We start from the raw sequence: 20,563 nt of genomic DNA, 5'->3' as shown, positions 1-20,563 counted from the left end.
AAAGCCTCAGGAATGAGTACACGTATGGATATCTTTCAGTCAGTTAGCCAAATAGCTGCTTTGCAAATTTCCTGGCATAGATGAGTAAGTGTTTCCAGTGCTTCATCAGCTTGTTGAAACAGTTCAATTGGTGTTCCATCAATTTCTGGAGCCTGTAATTAGCTAATGCTTTCAGTACAGCTTGATCTTCTTCCTTTAATATTGGTTCTTACTCATGTTACCTCTTGAAGTGGTTGAATGTCCACCAGTTCTTTTTGGTACAGTGACTGTGTATTCTTTCCATCTTCTTTAGATACTTCCTACATGGTTTAACATTTTGCCCATAGACTCCTTCAATATTGCAACTCACCGCTTGAATTTTTCTTCAGTCCTTTCACGGTAAGATATGCTCATCATGTTCTTTCTTTTCTAAGTCTAGGTCTTTCCCATTTCATTATATTGGTTTATTTTGTCTTCTTGAGCTGCCCTTTGAAATTTTCTGTTCAGCTCTTTGACTTAGTAATTTCTTCCAATTTGCCTTAGCAACAATATGATAAAGAGTAAGCTTCATCAAGTTGAAACAAATCTACAAGAGCCAAAATACAACCTTGAGTCTATTCCATCTGCATTTTGAGGACATCTCAAAAATGGATTTCACTCATTGAACACTAATAACAGAAAGCTTGTTGAGTTGTGGAGTGGCATCAAGAACAGCATTCATAAAGAAAGCAGAAGGTCATTTAAAAGACAGGACAAAAAGAAAAGGTCAAAATGGATGTCAGAGAGAGTCAACTTGTTCTTCATCATAAAGTAGCCTTCCAGGCAAATTGAAGACAGTCCTGTGGAGCAGTTCTTATCTGTCACATGAGGTCACTCTGAGTTGGAATGAATTTATTGCAAATGCAAGCAACATACCACAGCAACATTAGCAGTTCATTTGACTTTGTTACCAGGAGAAGTGACATGTATTCTTATATCAGACTATATCATGATTTTTATATAAGATATCAGAATTTTCCATCTGCTATTATCATGAGTCACAACTTTGATAGTCATATTAGGCCTGATGTTTAATCTTGTTATTGAATGTCTTAATAGTGAATCAAATAAATTATTTATCATTAATTTAAAAATATTTATCAACCTTTATAATCCGGTTTCTTTCACTTCTGATGCATACAGGCACATTATTCTTAGAAAAAGTCCATAGCTCTCACCACGGCCCCCAAAGGGTCCAGAGTACACACACAAGTAAAGTTCGGTCTAAGCTGTATTCCTTTGCAAAGAGTTGCTGCAGTTGGCAGTAAATCTGACTCACACATCAAAGAACTGCCAAAACACAGAACTCAAGGGAACAGGGTTGCCTGGAAACTAAGGGCCAATTAGAATGTAACTTTGTTCTTTCATTATTTTTTTCGAAGGTTTGTAGTAATTTTATTTACAGGATACAGTTAACACAATGAAATAAAAACTGATGTATCAAGCTTTAAATCACACTTTAACTTTAAAGTAGTATAATAAAAGGTATTTTGATGATTGCATTATTTTAAACAACAAGCTATCCTGAAAAAAATTATTGGTTATATTTTTGTTAAGAAATACAATACATAATTTTTATTTATATGTGTGTATAATATGATTGCTTAAAATTTTTAATGGCAGTAAGCTCATCTGGACAGGGTTTAACATCATCTGAATGTTGTGCTTGGAGGGGAGAAAACTCTAATCCAAATGATACCTTTCCGGTGAACAGAAGCATGGGGAGTTTGCTTCTTTGGATAATATATATTCCCAATGTCCTCGAGTTTTGGAGTAAGATTACATCACCGACCATGACGAGACAGTCTCCATTCATTTTTGTGCCTTTAAAATTACCCTTCTAAAAATACCAGCAGCTGTCTGGTTTTCTTTAGCAGAAGGACCCAAAGAAGTTTCATGCCAAGAGTCTGGAAGGATTGTAGGAATCAACAGAGTGGGTGTCGACAAACTGAACTGCCTAGAGGAGTTCTCATGAACCAGAATCCCAGGATGCCGATCTTTTGGGAGTTGGGCTAGAGCATCTACTCAGCTTCCCAACCTGGCCAGAAGCCCACCTGGTTCTGAGGTAGTGACTCCAGCTGGTGTGCGTGGCCCTGAACAGACCCAGTCCTCCGTGGTTTTCCTGCACCCGTGCAATTCAGAAAACCAACCCCTATAAATCTGTAAACCCCACCTGACGTCAGAGGCCATGCTTCCCTCCATTCACAAGATTGTTTGCATTCTCTCTTTTGGATTCATGGTTTGTTCCTGAGGGCTGCAAAGGTTAGGGACCAGCAGGCTTTGACATAATCATAACACTTGTTCATAACTTGTGAACAAGTACATTCTCCATGAGGACTACTTGGCTCGTGCAGACTAAAAGGTTGGACATTCAGAAGAAAGACCTGGTGGCTTACATACCCCAAATCAGCTGGTTGGAGGAAGGGGATAGAGCCTTTTGTTTTATGACATTGAAGATCCCAGAATCTTCCCACCTTGTGTCAGTGGCATATTCAGCATAAAACCTGCAAGGTTACTGCAGGAGCAGTAGAGAGATTGTAGAATCACACTCCCCGAAGCACTGAACAAGTGCACACTTCTGCAGTGTCTGTTGACTCCTTCCTCTCATTCTGATGTTGCACTACGGTTTCTCATCCAGGACCCATCTTCTTTGCTGTGCTTTCTTTCCCCTTAGGGACTTAGGGAACCCATTTCCTTCCATTCTGCATGATTCCAAAGATGACTACTCTAACATGTTGCTTTAACAGACATCTGGCTCTTCTTTTTTATAAATCATTTTATTGGGGGCTCATACGACTCTTATCACAATCCATGCATACATAAATTGTATAAAGCACATTTGTGTATTCGTTATCCTCAATCATTCTCAAAACATTTGTTCTCCATGTAAGCCCCTGCCATCAACTCCTCATTTCCCAGCTCCTTCCCTGTTTCCGCCTCCCTCATGAACTCTTGTTAATTTATGAATCATTATTTTGTCATATCTTACTCTGTCCGACATCTCCCTTCACCTACTTTTCTGTTGTCCATCCCCCAGGGAGGAGGTTATATGTAGATCCTTATAATCGGTTCTCCCTTTCTACCCTACACTCCCTCTACCCTCCTGGTATCGCCACTCTCACCACTGGTCCTGAAGGAATCATCCGTACTGGATTCCCTGTGATTCCAGTTCCTATCTGTACCAGTGTACATCCTCTGGTCTAGCCAGATTTGTAAGGTAGAATTGGGATCATGATAGTGGCGGGCGGTGGGGAGGAAGCATTGAGGAACTAGAGGAAAGTTGTATGTTTCATTGTTGCTACGCTGCACCCTGACTGTCTCGTCTCCTCCCTGTGGCCCTTTTGTAAGGGGATGTCCAGTAGCCTACAAATTGGCTTTGGGTCCCCAGTCCATAGTCCCCCTCATTCACAATGATATGATTTTTTGTTCTTTGATGCCTGATACCTCATCCCTTCGACACCTCGTGATCACACAGGCTGATGTGCTTCTTCCATGTGGGCTTTGTTGCTTCTGAGCTAGATGGCCGCTTGTTTACCTTCAAGCCTTTAAGACCTCAGACGCTATATCTTTTGATTGCTGGGCACCATGAGCTTTCTTCACCACATTTGCTTATGCACCTGCTTTGTCTTCAGCGATCATGTCGGGAAGGTGAGCATCATGGAATGCCAGTTTAATAGAACAAAGTATTCTTGCATTGAGGGAGTATTTAAGTTGAGGCTCAATGTCCATCTGCTACTTTAACACTAAACCTACAAATATATGCACATAAATCTATTTCCCCATCCTCATATATAAATATATTTACATATGTCCATGCCTTTATTTAGACCTCTATAAATGCCCTTTGCCTCCTAGCTCTTTCCTCTATTTCCTTTGACTTTCCTCTTGTCCCACTATCATGCTCAGCCTTCATTTAGGTTTCAGTAATTCCTCTCAGTTACATTACCTTTGATCACGCCCTACCAGGCCTCCTATACCCTTCTCACTACTGATTTGGATCACTCATTGTTGCCTTGTCCCTGGGTTTGTTAACACCACTTTCTTTCCCCCCACCCCACCCTCACCCATGTCCCTCTGGAACTGTTGGTCCTGTTGTTTTCTCTTCCAGATTGTTCATCTAGCCTATCTTATTTAGACAGACCTGCTGAGATAATAACATGCACAAAAACAAGACAGAGCAAAACCAAACAACAAAAGAAAACAAATCAACAGCAACAACAAAAAGTCAATGACAAAAAAAATACACAATACAACAACAACAAAAATAAAAGTTTGTAGTTAGTTCAAGGACTGTTTGTTGACCTTTACGAGTGTTTTCAGGTCAATTCTGATGGGGCCCCAAGCTCTGGATCCAAAGTCTATTTTTGGTATTCCCTGGGGATTTTGTTGTTCTGTTCCACTTACTTTTCTGTTGCACCCCCTTAGTGCTTTGCCTTGGTGTGGTGGAATCAGATCGGGTTCAATTACCACACTGTGTCTCCAGTGTTTTCCCCTGTAGGGCTATGGGTTAGGGAGGGATGTCATGTCTCATAGTGGGGCCCGCCATGTGGTCTCTCTGTGGATTGACTGCTCTGAGTGGGAATATCGTCCTCAAGGCTTGGTGGGCCAGGATGTGCTCCCCTCTCTCTTCCTCCCCCTTCATTTGCTCCGGTGTGCTCTGATCAGACATGTCCCTCTCCCCTAGCTGCAGCTTCAGTGCAGTCCCCTGAAATAAATTCTTCTTGGGGGAGATGCAGCTGTGTATGTAGTAGGTATTGGGCCCAGCTTCTCAGACCTCTCCACTGGTTCCCTACTCCATGCCGGCAAGTTGCATTCACATCTTGGAGCACCAGGTTGAAGTCTGGTCCCTCTTTCCCTGTGCAGATATAAACAATACTCCCCCCCCCTTGGGTGGGTTAATGCCCTATTCCCCTGCTACCCAAGAAATCTGGCTGTTCATTAGGAACAAGGTGCCCTGCATCTCCTTCATGGTGAGACTATTAATACATCAACCCACATGCCCAGCTTGGGAAGAGAGACCAGCCCTCTCCTAGCTCCCCAGTTACTGTCACTTCCTGACGCCTCCACCTGACATTAACAACACTCTCATCTCTCCTTTGCAGTGAGCACCACTAGCTACGTCACTACTCCAGCCTGGCTGCAAGCAATAGGAACCAGCTTCACCTTCACAGGAAAGGGCCTTTTGAGTAGAAGAAGACTGAAGTCCAAGGCTCAGAAAATGGGTATGAACTGTGATTATTCATATCCAGGTCACTCCGTGGCAAGCATCTGGTTAGAATGCTTCAGATGTTACCACCACTATTGGACACTGCCACCAGGCGACTGGAGACCTGACCTGACTCTGCTGTCCCGGACACTTTGAAAATCTTTAATGCTCCCTGATCTCTCTACTCTCTTTTGGAAAGAATCCATGAATTGAGCAAGAGCATCAGATTGGCCCATACTTATGACCTAACTGGCAGGAAGCTGAAAGATAAAAGCTGGCACTTTTACCTTTGGAAGAACGGCCTGTTTTCACACTTATCAGCCAGAAGGCATTGTGTTTAGATGTTGAATAGCCAAAGAAGTAACAAGTGTCCAACATGGTTTTCTGTCTTGCTATTGGTGTCCCTGATTTCTAGGCTACTCCTCTATACCAGAGAGGATGCCCCTCCCTGGCCCACCACAACACAAGGTAACTGTAGTCCTCTCTCATTGCTTCACTGCCAGGTACCCTTGCTTAGCCCCTTTGTCCACCCTGGAATGGCTCACATCTCAAACATTCATCTCCAGGAATCCATTTTATTTTGTGAAATGCCTAATAGGTGTCTGAAATGCTCTAGACAAGAGTCTCTCTTTGTCACCAAGTGTAATAAGCACTTTTCAGTGTGTACCTGACCTGGGAAGGTTCATGTTTGGAATGAGAGATGGTGATTAGGTTCCACGCAGCTTATACAGACGGGAAGATGAAGCACCTGGTTGTGAGGGGATCCCTACCAACTGCATGGAACTGTGAAGGTGAAGCCCCCTTTGGAGAGACGCAAGTTGCCAACTTTGTTGTCAACCTGATTCTGGTAGAGGTTCTAAATCTGGGTGACAACGACACCAGATCCATTTTGTCCATCTTCTTGACAACTTTATGCGTGAAAACTACCATTAATGATTTAAGTTACAGGCTTTGAGGAATGTTCGATTACAAAGAATTTTAAGTGTTCTATTATGAAGAAGTAAAGATTTAAAAACCTATTTGTTACCTTCCCCCAAACATTAATACACCCTGAGAAATTGTGCTGTTTCTGCCTCTGAGTTGCCAGGTGAGCAATTCACATGTTAATGGATTCTGTCACAGAAATTTGCTCTGTTCTTACAAATGCTTTTGTGGGATCAAAAAAAGCTAAAAATAGAGTTGAGGATAACATTCATCATCTAAAATATACATGAGCTAGAAGGGCTACTAAGTACAATGATTTCAAGGGCAGCTGGTTTACTGCTAAATACTAACTGTTTAGAAAATTCACTTAGATCTTTCTGGTAGCAAACTGCTTAACCCTTATCACTGTCAGACTGTGAGCCTCATCCCCAGGTAACTGAAGTTATGTGTATGTAACGCTCTAAGGGAAGGAACAGTTCTTACAGGGTATAAATTGACTTCACATCTGAGACACCCACACTCCAGTTTGTTTTTCTAGAAAGTTATTGTATGGCCATAGGACATTGTTTCACATGTTTATTGAAGAAAAATTTCTGTTCTATACAACAGAATGAATATTTCTTGCTTTGAAAGGGGTTTAAGTGCAACGAAGAGAAAGATTCTTGGGGTGGTCCAAATGGTTAACATGATCAACTATGAATGGAAAGCTACATCTACCCAGAGGCACCTTAGAAGACAGGCCTGGTGTTCTATGTCATAAGCTATTGAAAACCCAACGGCACAGAATGATGAATCATTGTTGACTTGATGGCAATTGGGGAAGCTGGACAATGGCACACAGGCTGCTCCACTTACTGATGCCTAGGCTGTTGGTCTTTATGAGTTCCATTTCATTTTTGACAGCTACAAAGTTTTCCTAGAGTCATACTACATACATATCATGTTCTGATTATTAATAGATGTTTACAGCTGTTTCTTCTCGTTTTGAGTCATACCCCATCAGCAAATGACTGTTCTGAATGCTTTCCTCCGTCCGTGTCATAATGGTTGACTCTGCCTTCAGAAGGTAGTCTTCCTCAGTTATTTGGTGAGTGCCCTCCAATCTGAGGGGCTCATCGTGTGGCACTGTGTCTGACAATATTGTGCTGTGATTAATAAGGTTTTCAGTATATCTGAAAATATTCCACTGCTATCCATAAGATTTTCAGCAGCTAATCACTCAGACATGTACAGCTTATCCCTGGAAATAAATACAAATCCAGATAATTCAAATAAACTGGGCTGAGACTTAGATAGCTTAGGAAACTCAATTCCAACTCTGTTTTCATAAAAGAGACTTGGACAAGGGCTGTGTTTATTCTGGCAAACATTTCATGTGAAGAAACCCCAAACATTCATTTCAGTCAACAAATTCCTTATTTAACACTTGGCAGTCAATGCAACCTCAAATGAAAGCCATGGTCCTGCACTCTCACCTTCCTATGCAGAATCTGTCCCAATGCCTAGTTCATTTCCATGACCTTCTTTGGGTTCCATCATCTATTGTCTAGGAGAAACAAGACTATGTAATATGAGGACTGGTGGCTGGGACAATTCGTAGAGAAGGAAAAATGGATTGAACAAGTACCTGAAAGTACGTGATCTTTCATCTTTATCTCCTATCTCTTCCGCTGAGCTGACTCCAGGAGATGGGTAGTCAAGGAAAGAGCATGCTGAGCTACTTGCCTTTCATGCTGGGAGAATGGGTTCCCAGGTGCAAACAAAGCTATAAAGAAACCATCTGTTTTGCTTTCTAATATCTCAGCATCTTTCCACACCTCCACAAAGTGGGAATGCGTGAAATCTGTCTAACCCTAACATATTAGGGACTATTGTCTTGACCACAGAGAGTAAAGCCTTTGTTTCTTTCCAGAAACATTAACTACCCACACAAATGTTTTCTTTTGAGGTTGCATTGACTGCCAAGTGTTAAATAAGGAATTTGTTGACTGAAATGAATATTTGGGGTTTCTTCACATGAAATGTTTGCCAGAATAAACACAGCCCTTGTCCAAGTCTCTTTTATGAAAACAGAGTTGGAATTGAGTTTCCTAAGCTATCTAAGTCTCAGCCCAGTTTATTTGAATTATCTGGATTTGTATTTATTTCCAGGGATAAGCTGTACATGTCTGAGTGATTAGCTGCTGAAAATCTTATGGATAGCAGTGGAATATTTTCAGATATACTGAAAACCTTATTAATCACAGCACAACATTGTCAGACACAGTGCCACATGATGAGCCCCTCAGATTGGAAGGCACTCACCAAATAACCGAGGAAGACTTCCTTCTGAAGGCAGAGTCAACCATTATGACACGGATGGAGGAAAGCATTCAGAACAGTCATTTGCTGATGGGGTATGACTCGAAATGATGAGAAACATCTATTAATAATCAGAACATGACATGTATGTAGTATGACTCTAGGAAAACTTTGTAGCTGTCAAAAATAAAATGGAACTCATAAAGATTGATATCCTAGGGACTAGGGAGCCAAGCAGACTGGCATTCACCATTTTGAATCAGACAATCATATGGTTTATTATACTGAGAATGACACATTCAAACGGAATGGCATCACATTCATCAAAAAGAATATTTCAAGATGTGTCCTGAAGTACAATGCTGTCTGTAATAGGATAGGGTTCATTTGCATACAAGGAAATCCAGATAATAGAACTATTACTCAAATTAATGTTCCAACTATTAAAGCTACTGATGAAGAAATTTAAGAATTCTAGTAACTTATTCAGCCTAAAATTGATCAAGCATTGGTAATTATTGGTGATTGAAATGCAAAGTTGGAAAGAAGAGGAAGGAACAGTTGTTGGAAAATACGGCCTTGGTGATAGAAATGAAGTTGGAGAGCACATGATAGATTGTGGCAAGACCAATGACTTGTTCATTGCAAGTAACCTTTTTCAACATGAACAGTGACTATACACATGGATTTCCCATGACGGAATAGACAGAATTCAAATAGACCACATCTGGAATGAGAAAGAGTCCTGGCAGTGTAGTGGACTACTAAACTAAGACAAGGCCAGCTGTCCACCCTACCAGCCACTCTGCAGAAGAAAACTGAAGCTGTCTCTTTCCATATAATTTTAAAGTCTCAGAACCAACCCCTGCCCTCCTAAAGGGGCAGTTTTATGTTGACTTATCGGAAAACTATGAATCAAACTGACTCAATGGCAGTAAGTTTGAGTTTGAAAGGAAGAGATGAATAAACTCAACATCTTCAGCCAAAACAAGGCAGGGGCTGACTTTGGAACAATCAGTTGCTCATCCGTAAGTTCAGGTTGAAGCTGCAAATAACTTAAACAGGTCTACGAAAACCAAAATATGATGTTGAGTACACCCCACCTCAATTTTGAGACCATCTCAAGAATACATTTGACGTACGGAACGCTAATATCAGAAGACCTAACAGGTGGTGGGACGACACTAAGAACATATATGAAGAAAAAAAAAAGATCAAAGTAGATGTCAGAAGAGACTCTAAAACTTGCTCTTAATCGTAGAGTAACTAAAGAAAATGGAAGAATAATGAAGTGAAAGAGTTGAACAGAAATTTCAAAAAGTAGCTTGAGAAGACAAAGGAAAGTATAATACAATACATGCAGTTAGAAACCAAAAAGGAGGAACACACTCAGCATATGTCAAGATGATAGAGCAGAAGAAAAAAAATTCAAGCCTCAAGTTTAATATTAAAAACTGGAAATATGGAAAATATTAAATTATGCAGGGAGCATCAAAAGGGCATGGAAAGAATACAGAGTTACCGTACCACAAAAAAGTAGACATTCCATTTCAAAAGGTAGCATATGATCAAGAACCAATGGTACTGAAGGAAGAAGTCAAAGCTGCATTGAAGGCATTAGTGAAAAACAAGGCTCCCAAAATTAACGGAATACCACTTGAAATGTTTCAACAAGCTGAAACACTTAATTGCCTATATAAAAAATTTGGAAGACAGTTACCTGGCCAATTGACTGGAAGAGATCCATATCTGTACCTATTCCAAAGAAAGATGACCCAACAGAATGCAGAAATTATCAAACAATATACTAATATCACATGCAAGTTGAGCTGAAGACCATCCAATAAGAGTTGCAGTATTACATCGACAAGGAGCTGACAGAAATTTAAGCTAGCTTCAGAAGCGAAAGCGGCACAGGGGGTTCTCATTACTGACATCAGATGGGTCTTTGCTGAAAGCAAAGCATATGAGAAAGATATTTTCCTAGTGTTTTATTGATTACCAAAGAAATGCAACTGTGTGGATCACAACAATGCATACTGCTAAGGATACTGGTAATTCCAGAATACTTTATGTTGCTCATGTGAACCGTGTATGTTGACCAAGAGACAAACATTCAAACAAACAAGGGAATACTAAGTGGTTTAAAAATCAAGAAAAGTGGGGTTTGTATCCTTTCGCCTTACTTACTCAATCTGAATGCTGAACAGATAATCCTAGAAGCTGAACGACATGAAGAATGAAGTATCAAGATTAGAGGAAAGTTTAGTAACAACTAAGATATGCAGTCGATACAACCTTGCTTGCTGAAAGTAAGGAGGACCTGAAGCACTTCAGTATGGTTTGCAACTCGATGTAAAAAAAACCCAATTCCTCACAACTGGACCAATAGATAAATGGAGAAAAGAGTGAAGTTGTCAAGCATTTCATCTTGTTTGGATCCACAGTAAATGCTCATGAAAGTAGCAGTCAAGAAATCAACGGGCACATTGCATTGGAAACACCTGTTGTATTTGTTGAGGAACGCGGGTGTCTTTTGAGAACTAAAGTGCACCTGATTCAAGCTGTGATCCTTTCAATCACCTCATATGCATGTGAAATCGCCTCTTATTCATGGACAATGAATGAGAAAAACTGAAGAATACTGGACGCATTTGAACCGTGGTGCTGGTGAAGAATATGGGAAGTATCATGGAGTGCCGGAAGAGCAAACACATGGGCCTTGGAGAAAGTACAGCCAGAATGCTCCTCAGAAGTGATGCTGGTGAGATTTGGTCTTACACACTTTGACACGCTGTCAGGAGAGAGCAGTCCCTGGAAAAGGACATCACGCTTGGTAAAGTGGAGGGGCAGCGAACAAGAGGGGAAACGCGGTGAGATGCTTGTTGCATGGGCTGCAACAATGGTCCGCACGGCACAAGACCAGGCAGCGTTTTGTTCTGTGTGCCTAGAGTTGCTGGGAGTCAGGCTTGATCTGACAGCGCCGGACAACAGCACCATTGATCGACTGCTCGGTTATCGCAGGAGTTCTTTTCAGAATTGTAAAGCATGCTGCCTCACTCCTCCACTGGGCTTTGGCATGGAAGGCTTTGGTCTAACTGCTATTGAGACACCAAGGATAAAGGGGAAATCACTGTGGGAGGGTGTGTGACTTGCGATTATTCTATGACTTGCTGTTTTGGAATCATTGTTCTGAAAGTCTCATAGGATGGAGGGGTAAAAATTAGGTTATCACTATCTTGAGGGTTATTTAATATTCTTTTCCAAATCTGAGACACCAATTGTGATAGGCAAATTTGCCTGGACCAAGATTCTCAGTGGTTTGACTATTAAGACCTAGTAATTACTCAAATTGGCTCTATAATAGGATCTGCTATGAGCAGCCCTTCATTCTAAGATTAGAGAGGGATGCAGTACCTTTATTCAGATCACAGTCCTGAAGCAATCAAAGCAAAGAGAGTTTCCTCAAGGTTGTGGCCTACTTTCAATAGAAGTGGGCGTTGTAGAAGAGCTTGCTTGATTTTGTTGTTGTTGTTGCTTCTTAATTCTGCATCTAGGTCACCATCCAACCTCCAGTTCTTCGGACTTGAGTTAAAATCCTGCCAAACTGCCTGTCAACCCTGAGAGTCATCTGACCTGCTGACTTTAGATTCATTTGCCTCTGCAGCTACCAGTCTGTTGTCATCCTGCCAATCTTGGGTTCATCCGACCCAGGAGGTATGTGCATGAGTCAGGAGGAGCCTGCAGTTCAATATCTGACCCATGGACTTGGAACCTGCCCTGACTTGGACTTACCTGATTCTATAAGTAGGTGAACCACTTTCTTGATATAAATTTCCTTCTACATAAACATACATAAGCATCGCTAGTTTTATTTCTTTAGAGAATCCAATCTAAGACATTTGATACTAGGACTGATTCTAGAGGAAAAACAATCAAAATTATAAAAATAAGCAACGAAGAAATAATAACGAAGAAATAACAGAGATGAAACAATTATAAATGAAACCGAAAACAAAAGAACAATAGAAACAAACAATAAAACTAGAGATTGATACTTTGAAAAGATTGATAAATTGTCTACAGATGGGCTTTGGGTCTCCACTTTATACTCCCCCTCATTCACATGACATGATATTTTGTTCTGGATCATTGATGCCTGATACCTGATCCCATCAACACCTCATGATCACACAGGCTGGTGTGCTTCTTCCATGTGGGCTTTGTTGCTTCTCAGCTAGACAGCCCCCTTGTTTGACTTCAAGCCTTTACAACCTCAGATGCTATATATTTTTATAGGTGGGCACCATCAGCCATCTTCATCACATTTGCTATGCACCCATTTGTCTTCAGCAATCGTGTCAGGGAGGTGAGTATCACAGAATTCCAGGTTATTAAAATAAAGTATTCTTGTGTTGAGGGAGTAGTTGAGTAGAGGCCCAATGTCCATCTGCTACCTTGATACTTAGCATGTAAGTATATGTACATAGATTTATTTCCCTATCATTATATATCAACATATTTATATGTGTACATGCCTGTACAAGGAAGAGACGAGCCAGTCAGGGTACAGTATAGCACCAATGAAACATACAACTTCCTCTAGTTCTTTAATGCTTCCTCCACCCCACTATCATGTTCCCAATTCTATCTAACAAATCTGGCTAGACCAGAGCATGTACATGGGTACAGATAAGAGCAGGAAACACAGGGAATTCAGACAGATAAACCCATCAGGACCAATAATAAGAGTAGCGATACCAGGAGGGTAAGGGGAAGGTGGGGGGAAGAAGGGGAACCGATCAAAATGATCTACGTATAACCCCCTCCCTGGGGGGTGGACAACAGAAAACTGGGTGAAGGGAGACATTGGTCAGTGTAAGACATGAAACAATAATATTTTATAAATTATCAAGCATTCATGAGGGAGGGAGGGTGGAGGAGAGAGGAGGAAAAATGAGGAGCTGATATACCAAGGGCTCAAGTAGGAAAAAAATGCTTTGAAAATGATGATGGCAACAAATGTGCAAATATGCCTGACACAATGGATGCATGTATATATTGTGTTAAGAGCTGTATAAGCCCCCAATAAAAGGAACTTTTTAAAAGAACAGATTGATAAACCATTGACAAATCTAACAAAGGAAAGGGAGAACAGGCAAATAACACAAGTAAGAAATGAAACATGTGACATCATAACAGAATCAACAGAAATAAAAAGGATAACAACAGAATACTATCAAGAGTCTTACTCTAAAAAATTTGGAAAACCTATAAGAAATGCACAAATGACCAGAAGTACACGAAATACACTGAGATAGTTCAAGTTTATTGTGCCAACCTGGCCGATAAACACGTGGGGTTAATTGAAGGGCAGAGAGATAAATGGCTCAGTGAGCCTCGCCTTTCTAGTTCTCAGGTCTCTTGCTTGCTAATGGTAGGTCCAGGGTGCAGCTGCCTTAGCCAGTTCCCTGCTTTAGCTGGCAAGGCTTACTTCCTGCAAGACATCCCTGAGGAGAAGCCACATGGACCTACCCCGATGCAGCCCTGGGTGCTAAAGCAGCCGCGTGGAGATCCCTGCCAGTTCTGAGATGCGTACACATTCACTGATTCAGTTTTCCTTCTGCAGTCGGCATCATAGTGTGTGTTTTGTGAAATGGAGGAGGACTTTGTGGATTGGTGTTGTTAATGGGTTAATGTTGGACTTGTGGACTTGAGCAGCACTGGGTTGGGATGTTTTCTTGATGTGCGCTTACCCTTTTTATAAAACTCTCTCTTATACATGAGTTTTTCTGGATTTGTTTCTCTAAAGTACTCAAGACTACCACATACACTATGCCTAAGCTAATGTAAAATGAAGTAGAAAACTTAAACACATCTACAACAAAAGAAAAAATAATCAAGTAATTTAAAAACTACCTTAACCAGTCAGAATGCTCCTTAACCAATCAGAGTGGTGAGACTCTGTCTCATATACTTCAGCAGTTACCAATCACTGGAAAAGAACATCATGCTTGGTGAAGTACAGGGTCAGCAGAAAGGAGGAAGACCCTCAACGAGATGGACTGACACAGTGGCTATAACAATGGGCTCAAGCATAACAACAAATGTGAAGATGGTGCAGGACTGGTCAGTTTCATTCTGTCGGACATGTGGTTGCTATGAGTTGGAACTTATCCAAGAGCACCAAACAACAATGACTTCCCCTATCCAAAAGTCAGAACTTAAAAAATACAGGCCAAGAGTGAAGCATCAATGGGAAATTTGACCAAACACTGAGAAAAGAACTAGCACCAATTCTAATCAAATTATTCAATAATATAGAAAATAATTGAATAACCCCAAATTCATTTTATAAAATCAGCATATCTGTAATACTAAAATAAGTGAAGATATCATTAAAAATAAAATTTACATATAAATATAAATGGAAAAATTTTCAAATAAATCCTAACCCTTGAATATCAACAAAATTTTAAATAAAATAGCCAATTAAGTTTTTAATTTGTCAACAAATCCATGTGCTTTAGTTTAAAAAAGTGGTCATATATACATACATATATATATTCCTTTTACCAACAGTATTTTAAAATACTGTGCCATAGATAGATAAGATTGATCAATGATCTTATCAATAGAATTGCCATATACCCCATGGGAATTATTTATAATGTTCTTCAATACAAAGTGTTGTCTCTAAAGTGGACCAGGAACATATAAAAACTATAGATATATGAATGGATTTTGAGCTCATACTTAATTGTAGCCCTGGTCTAAGAACAAGTAATTCTAACATGTGGCCCGACTCGATACTTGTCCTCACGAAGAGCTCCCTGAATATATAACTACTATAGCAAATTGTGGTGAAGAAGTCAAATGGTGTCTGATGATCAGAAATAATGATATCTGGGGTTTTTAAGGCCAATCTTAAAACAAGCAGCCATCTACGTGAGGTGTCAGTTAAGTTCACATGGAACAAGCATACCAACCTGTGCGATTCAAAGATGATAAATAATAAAATCTAAGACTGGAGGAGGGAATGGTATTAGAGTTTAAATTCGGAGCACTGGGTTTGCCGAAGGCTAGGGATATCAACGAAACCCCAAAATTCATTGCAGGATCCTCATGTGAATTAAGCCTCCAGAAAATCCTGACCATTGGCCAGGGTTCTGAACACCCTTGCTGTCAGACAGAATATGTTGGAAAGTGGATTAATGTTGATGGGGTTCAGTTGAAATTTAATACTTTATTGTTTTTTCTCTTTCGACCCATTTTAAATTTGTTCTAGGTTTTGTTGTTTTCTCGTTGACAGAGGTTTTCTGTGTTTTGGTCATTGACGTTTTGTATGCTTTTCTTTATATGAAATCTAAGATAGGTAAATCTATAGAGGCAGTAATTGGATTAATAGTTTCTTGAGGCTTGTGGGGAATGGAAAGCTAATAGTAATGGGTGAAAGAATGAAGAAAATGTTCTGAAATTGACTGTGGTGATGACTGCATAGCTCCTTTTAACAATCAATCCAATAGACTAACAGACTGCACGGACATCAGTCTCTACAACCCTGAAACCAGAAGAACTAGATGGTGCCCCGCCACCACCACCAACCTTTCTGAAAAGGATCAGATTAGAAGGTCCTCGGCACAGTGGGAGAAAAATGTGGAACAAAATATAATATGAGCTCAGACTTACTGGTCAGATAGAGATAGGTGGGACCCCAAGACCATATGGCCCTTCGTCACCCTTTAGGTCTGGATCTGAATTTATACCTGTGATAGGTAAAATCATGATAAACTGTGAAAAGATTGAAGTCATCAAGGATCTTATCTTGCTTGGCTCCACAATTAGTGTGATGTGTTCACTGTTCACAAAGTGCATTGAGGGTGAGTGCTGGCCACTATCTATTACTGATCAGGGGGTACAAAAGGTACAGATCTTGGATGAAGATCACACACTCACTCTCACACACTCTCAGAAGGTAACTACCTGTTTCCCTTCTGATAGGGAAAACACAGGATGGTGAATAAACACCAGCATAACATTCCCCAAACAATTGCAAAGCACAAAGCAACACACACCTACAAAAGTAGCTCTATACTTTTAAGCTGTCCTATTTAGGTTAACCCAATTTAAAACTACCCAAAAAAATGTTCTTCAAAGATAGTCACTGATTTTCTAAAGGATGTCGGCACTCAAATCCCAGTGGCTACTGCTTGCGCAGCAACGCTCGATTTTCATCAGCGAGTGCTTCGAGTCCTCACTGTGGTAAAATGATCTCTGCCATGCTATTTACTACGTTATTGTTTGACTTACAGGAGGCTTCGGGAAACCTGGCTCCTTGGTGGTGCTGTTGGGTAAGCTTTGGATTGTCAACAGTCAGATCAGCAGTTGAAATTCACCAGCTGATCCAAGAGAGGAAGAGGAAGCTGAAGCTGCTGCTCCCATAAAGAGTTCCCAGTCCTAGGAAGCCCTCTAGGGCTGCTCTGAGGCAGGGTTGACTCAATGAGGGCAGTGGTTTAGGCAACGAACTTCCTCAAAGCTCACAGTTCCAGATCTCATCTCAGTGCAAAGACCTGAGTGGTCATGCCACCTCCAGGGAGCTGTTTCTAAAACATAAGCCTCTTATCAACTTCCTCCTCCCAAATCTTCTTGAAAGTCTATTCATTTCATAATGGCTCATGCTTTGCGTGGGAGGAAGTTTTGTGAAAGTCAGAAATGACAGAGTAAAGAGTACATGCTGAAAGAAAGTGCTGGAGACCAAGGATTGGCTGAGATATTGAGGGAATATTTTAGATTTACACAGTCCTGCAACTGGGGGCTCCAAAGGGGAGGTTTTGTCAAACATCAAGGTTACACTAACATTTCAGTAGCCTTTAAAAAGGGACAATAAGAATCCACTCACACAGGGAGAGGATCAGATTCTCTTACAAGGAGTTTACTTATAGTACAATTTTATTGGAAAATGGAATTGAACAATAAAAGAATTTTTCCACGAACTTTTTGAAGCCCCCATTGGAGCTATAACAGCATATGCACATAATTAGCCAATGTCCAACTACCAGCGCGAGACCAATCTCTGCAAAAGGCTATTATTTATGCTTAGTAAAGCAGAAGGTCACTGAAAAAGAGGACTCTCTGGGGGATGGATTGACACCGTGACTTCAACCATGGGCACAAACATAACAATTTTGAGGATGGTGCAGGACTGGATAGCTTCTTCCGGTTGTAGACAGTGTCATTAAGAGTTGAAATAGATTTGATGGTACCTAACAACAAAATCAATGTCTTTGGATATACATTTTACTTTCTAATGTTGCATTTATGCCATTACCATTTTACCTCAAGAAAACATGATTCTTGTTATAGAAGGGTTTGGAAAAGTTCATCATGTAAAGTTTATCTACTAAAATGTCCTCTTTTGTTCAAATTCCAAACCCCATTTCACCCCCATGGCACACCCATGTCACCTTGGGTGATGTCTCTCTTCATGTATTTATATAACTGCATACACATGTATCACCTTTCACGTTTAAGGATGGTGTTCCTGGCTCAGCCTTGCTAGATTTGAATGCTGGCTTAATCTCCTAATCTTAGGGTTTTAACTGCTCCTGCTTGTGCATCAGCAGAGTCTGAAATTGGGCAGGGTTAGCCTGAGGTAAGAAATAATTGTCAAGTGAGTTGGATCCCATTGGCACTCTGATCTCTGATTTTTCACTGACCATCCCATGAGTCCCCTGAAGCCATCTGTTTTCTGGTATCACACATGTCTCTATGTAGAATTTACCTGGGAAAGTTTCCAGGAGTTTGGGCTCAGAGAGCTGTCCTTAGCTGTAAGCCCTCAGAAACAAAGGTCCTGCTGTGGCTCACGTGAGGAGAACCTGTAAGCACTGTGGATGGATAGGAGCCGGAGATGTAAGCAGAGAAGAATGGAGAGGATTCTATCGTAGCAGCAGAAGGTGGCATTTATCAACCACTTGCTTTGCGACAAGCGCTGTCTTAAGCCCTTGCATGTGTTGGCTTAGCTGACCCTCACACTATTATAAGAGTAGCATCGTGTTCTGAGAACAAGTAGGATTTGGAGAGGTTCCATTATTCAAGGTGATACTGCCAAGACAAGGTCAAGACTGTAGGGTCCCTCCCTTTTTCTGTATTTAGGACCATATGTTTTATGGATGTTTGGACCATGCCTATGTCCAAACCTGCTGCCAATTTGTAGAAAATCCTACAGAGGGGTGGGGGCTCTCATACTCCATGATTTTATAATTTGAGCTCTTCTAGTCTCCGGGACTATTCTGGGTACCTATGTTAAGACAAGGGGGCCAGAGGAGCCTACTTCTACTTGGGGTTGGGTGAGATAGAGCACTCTCTAGACTTCAGCCAGTTCTCGGTCCAAGAGATCTTCTAAGGGACCTGGAGTAAGAAAACGTCCCAAAATATATTGTAGGAGCAGTTCTGAACTCTCTGCAGGACTCTGACAGGGGTGCCAGGTTTACAAATAAGAATACAAGAGCCCTAGTTGAAATTTAGATGAAAAATAGTTTTTTAACACAATGTCCCATAGGTTTCTTGGTACCATAAAGACTTTCAGTCTCAGACATCCACAGGACAATTCTACTTGGACCAATTGCCTTGCTTTACATCCAAATCAACTCGACAGCAGTGGGTTTGGATTAGGTAGTGTGTTGGACAGGGTTCTCTAGAGAGACAAACCAGGTTGCTAGTAATTATATAAAAAATATATATATATTTATAAAGATAGATATATAATACAAGAAATGAACTATTAAATTATATACAGATAGATAATACAAGAAATTAACAGTTAAATTATAAAGCAGTGAGACACTAACAGTCCTTTAAGGCTTGAGAGCCGCCAGTTGCCAGTCCCCTTCTGTAGAGAGAGCTGGGCTATATATACCCAGGCAGCAAACGGCAAGGCAGGTCACCAACTGTCACCAACTGTCGGTCCCCAGCTCCAGAGATGAACATTCCAATCCTGTGGGATTGGAGGGACCTCACCTTACAGTGACACAGTCCACAGGCTAGTCATCCCACAGGTAGTGTACCCCTTTAAACTGAGGCACAGAACAAGCAAGGTGAGGCTCACTGAGCCATTTATCCCTCCACCCTTCAGTTAATCCTACTTGTGTTTATCGGCCAGGCTGGCGCAATGAACTATCACAGGTAGTGTTTGGAATATCTTTATGCTAAAATCTGTTTTTTTTTTACATTTTATTAGGGGCTCATACAGCTCTTATCACAATTCATACATATACATACATCAATTGTGTAAAGCACATCTGCACATTCCCTGCCCCCATCATTTTCAAAGCATTTGCTCTCCACTAAAATCTGTTTATGAGAAAGCCAAATTTCCCTAAGTGAGCCATGTTTTCTCTAACTTTATTTTTTTTTCGAGTAAGAATGTAACTATATTTTCTTACAGATAATTCTAATATTGTTTCAACACTTTTTCAAATTTACAAGATAAAACAAGGCTTAGAACTGGATCACCTGACCCTTTCTCTTCTTATCACCTCCCAGTTCAAAATGCTTGCATCTTTTAATGGCCAGCATCCTCTTGGACCTGCAGTTAGGCTCCATGCATTCAAGCCTCAGCACGATCTTCTTTGTGGTTTTAGCCTTCTTCCGGAAAATTGACTTTGCCCGCCATAGCCACTCTGCTTCTGATCGTAGTGCCTCTTTCTTTGCGTGTACAGGGAATCCTTGCCCTTCTTATACTGGGTCACTTTGTAAGGTTGATGCTTGCCATGCTTCTTACAGAAAGTTCTTCGGGTTTGGGGTACATTGACCATCTTTGCAGAGATATTGTCCTACGCAGTGTAAACAGGAACCCGAGAGCCTGCGATCCTTGTCTCTTGCGGCTTGTGCCTTTTATCTGCTAACTTTAAACACATTCCTCTAGGGCAGTGGTTCTCAGCCTTTCTAATGCCGAGACCCTTTCATACAGTTCCTCATGTTGTGGTGATCCCCAACCATAACATTATTTTTGTTACTACTTCATAACTGTAGTGTCTCTACTGTTATGAATTGGCCGACCCCTGTGAAAAGGTTGTTCCACCCCCAGAAGGGTCACGACCCACAGGTTGAGAACCA

General features: G+C 40.9%; 1 protein-coding gene and 1 pseudogene across 1 annotated transcript in view; both read right to left on the bottom strand.

Moving 5' to 3' along the window:
• Positions 1 to 20,563, bottom strand: part of DESI2 (desumoylating isopeptidase 2) — a 118,741-nt gene that overhangs the window by 29,193 nt on the left and 68,985 nt on the right. The window lies entirely within an intron of this gene.
• Positions 19,946 to 20,262, bottom strand: LOC142437428 (large ribosomal subunit protein eL42-like; annotated as a pseudogene).

Source organism: Tenrec ecaudatus, chromosome 1 (assembly GCF_050624435.1).
Source record: "Tenrec ecaudatus isolate mTenEca1 chromosome 1, mTenEca1.hap1, whole genome shotgun sequence".
Taxonomy (NCBI): domain Eukaryota; kingdom Metazoa; phylum Chordata; class Mammalia; order Afrosoricida; family Tenrecidae; genus Tenrec; species Tenrec ecaudatus.
Note: the sequence above shows the minus strand (reverse complement) of the source record. Positions and strands in the feature narration are given on the sequence as shown.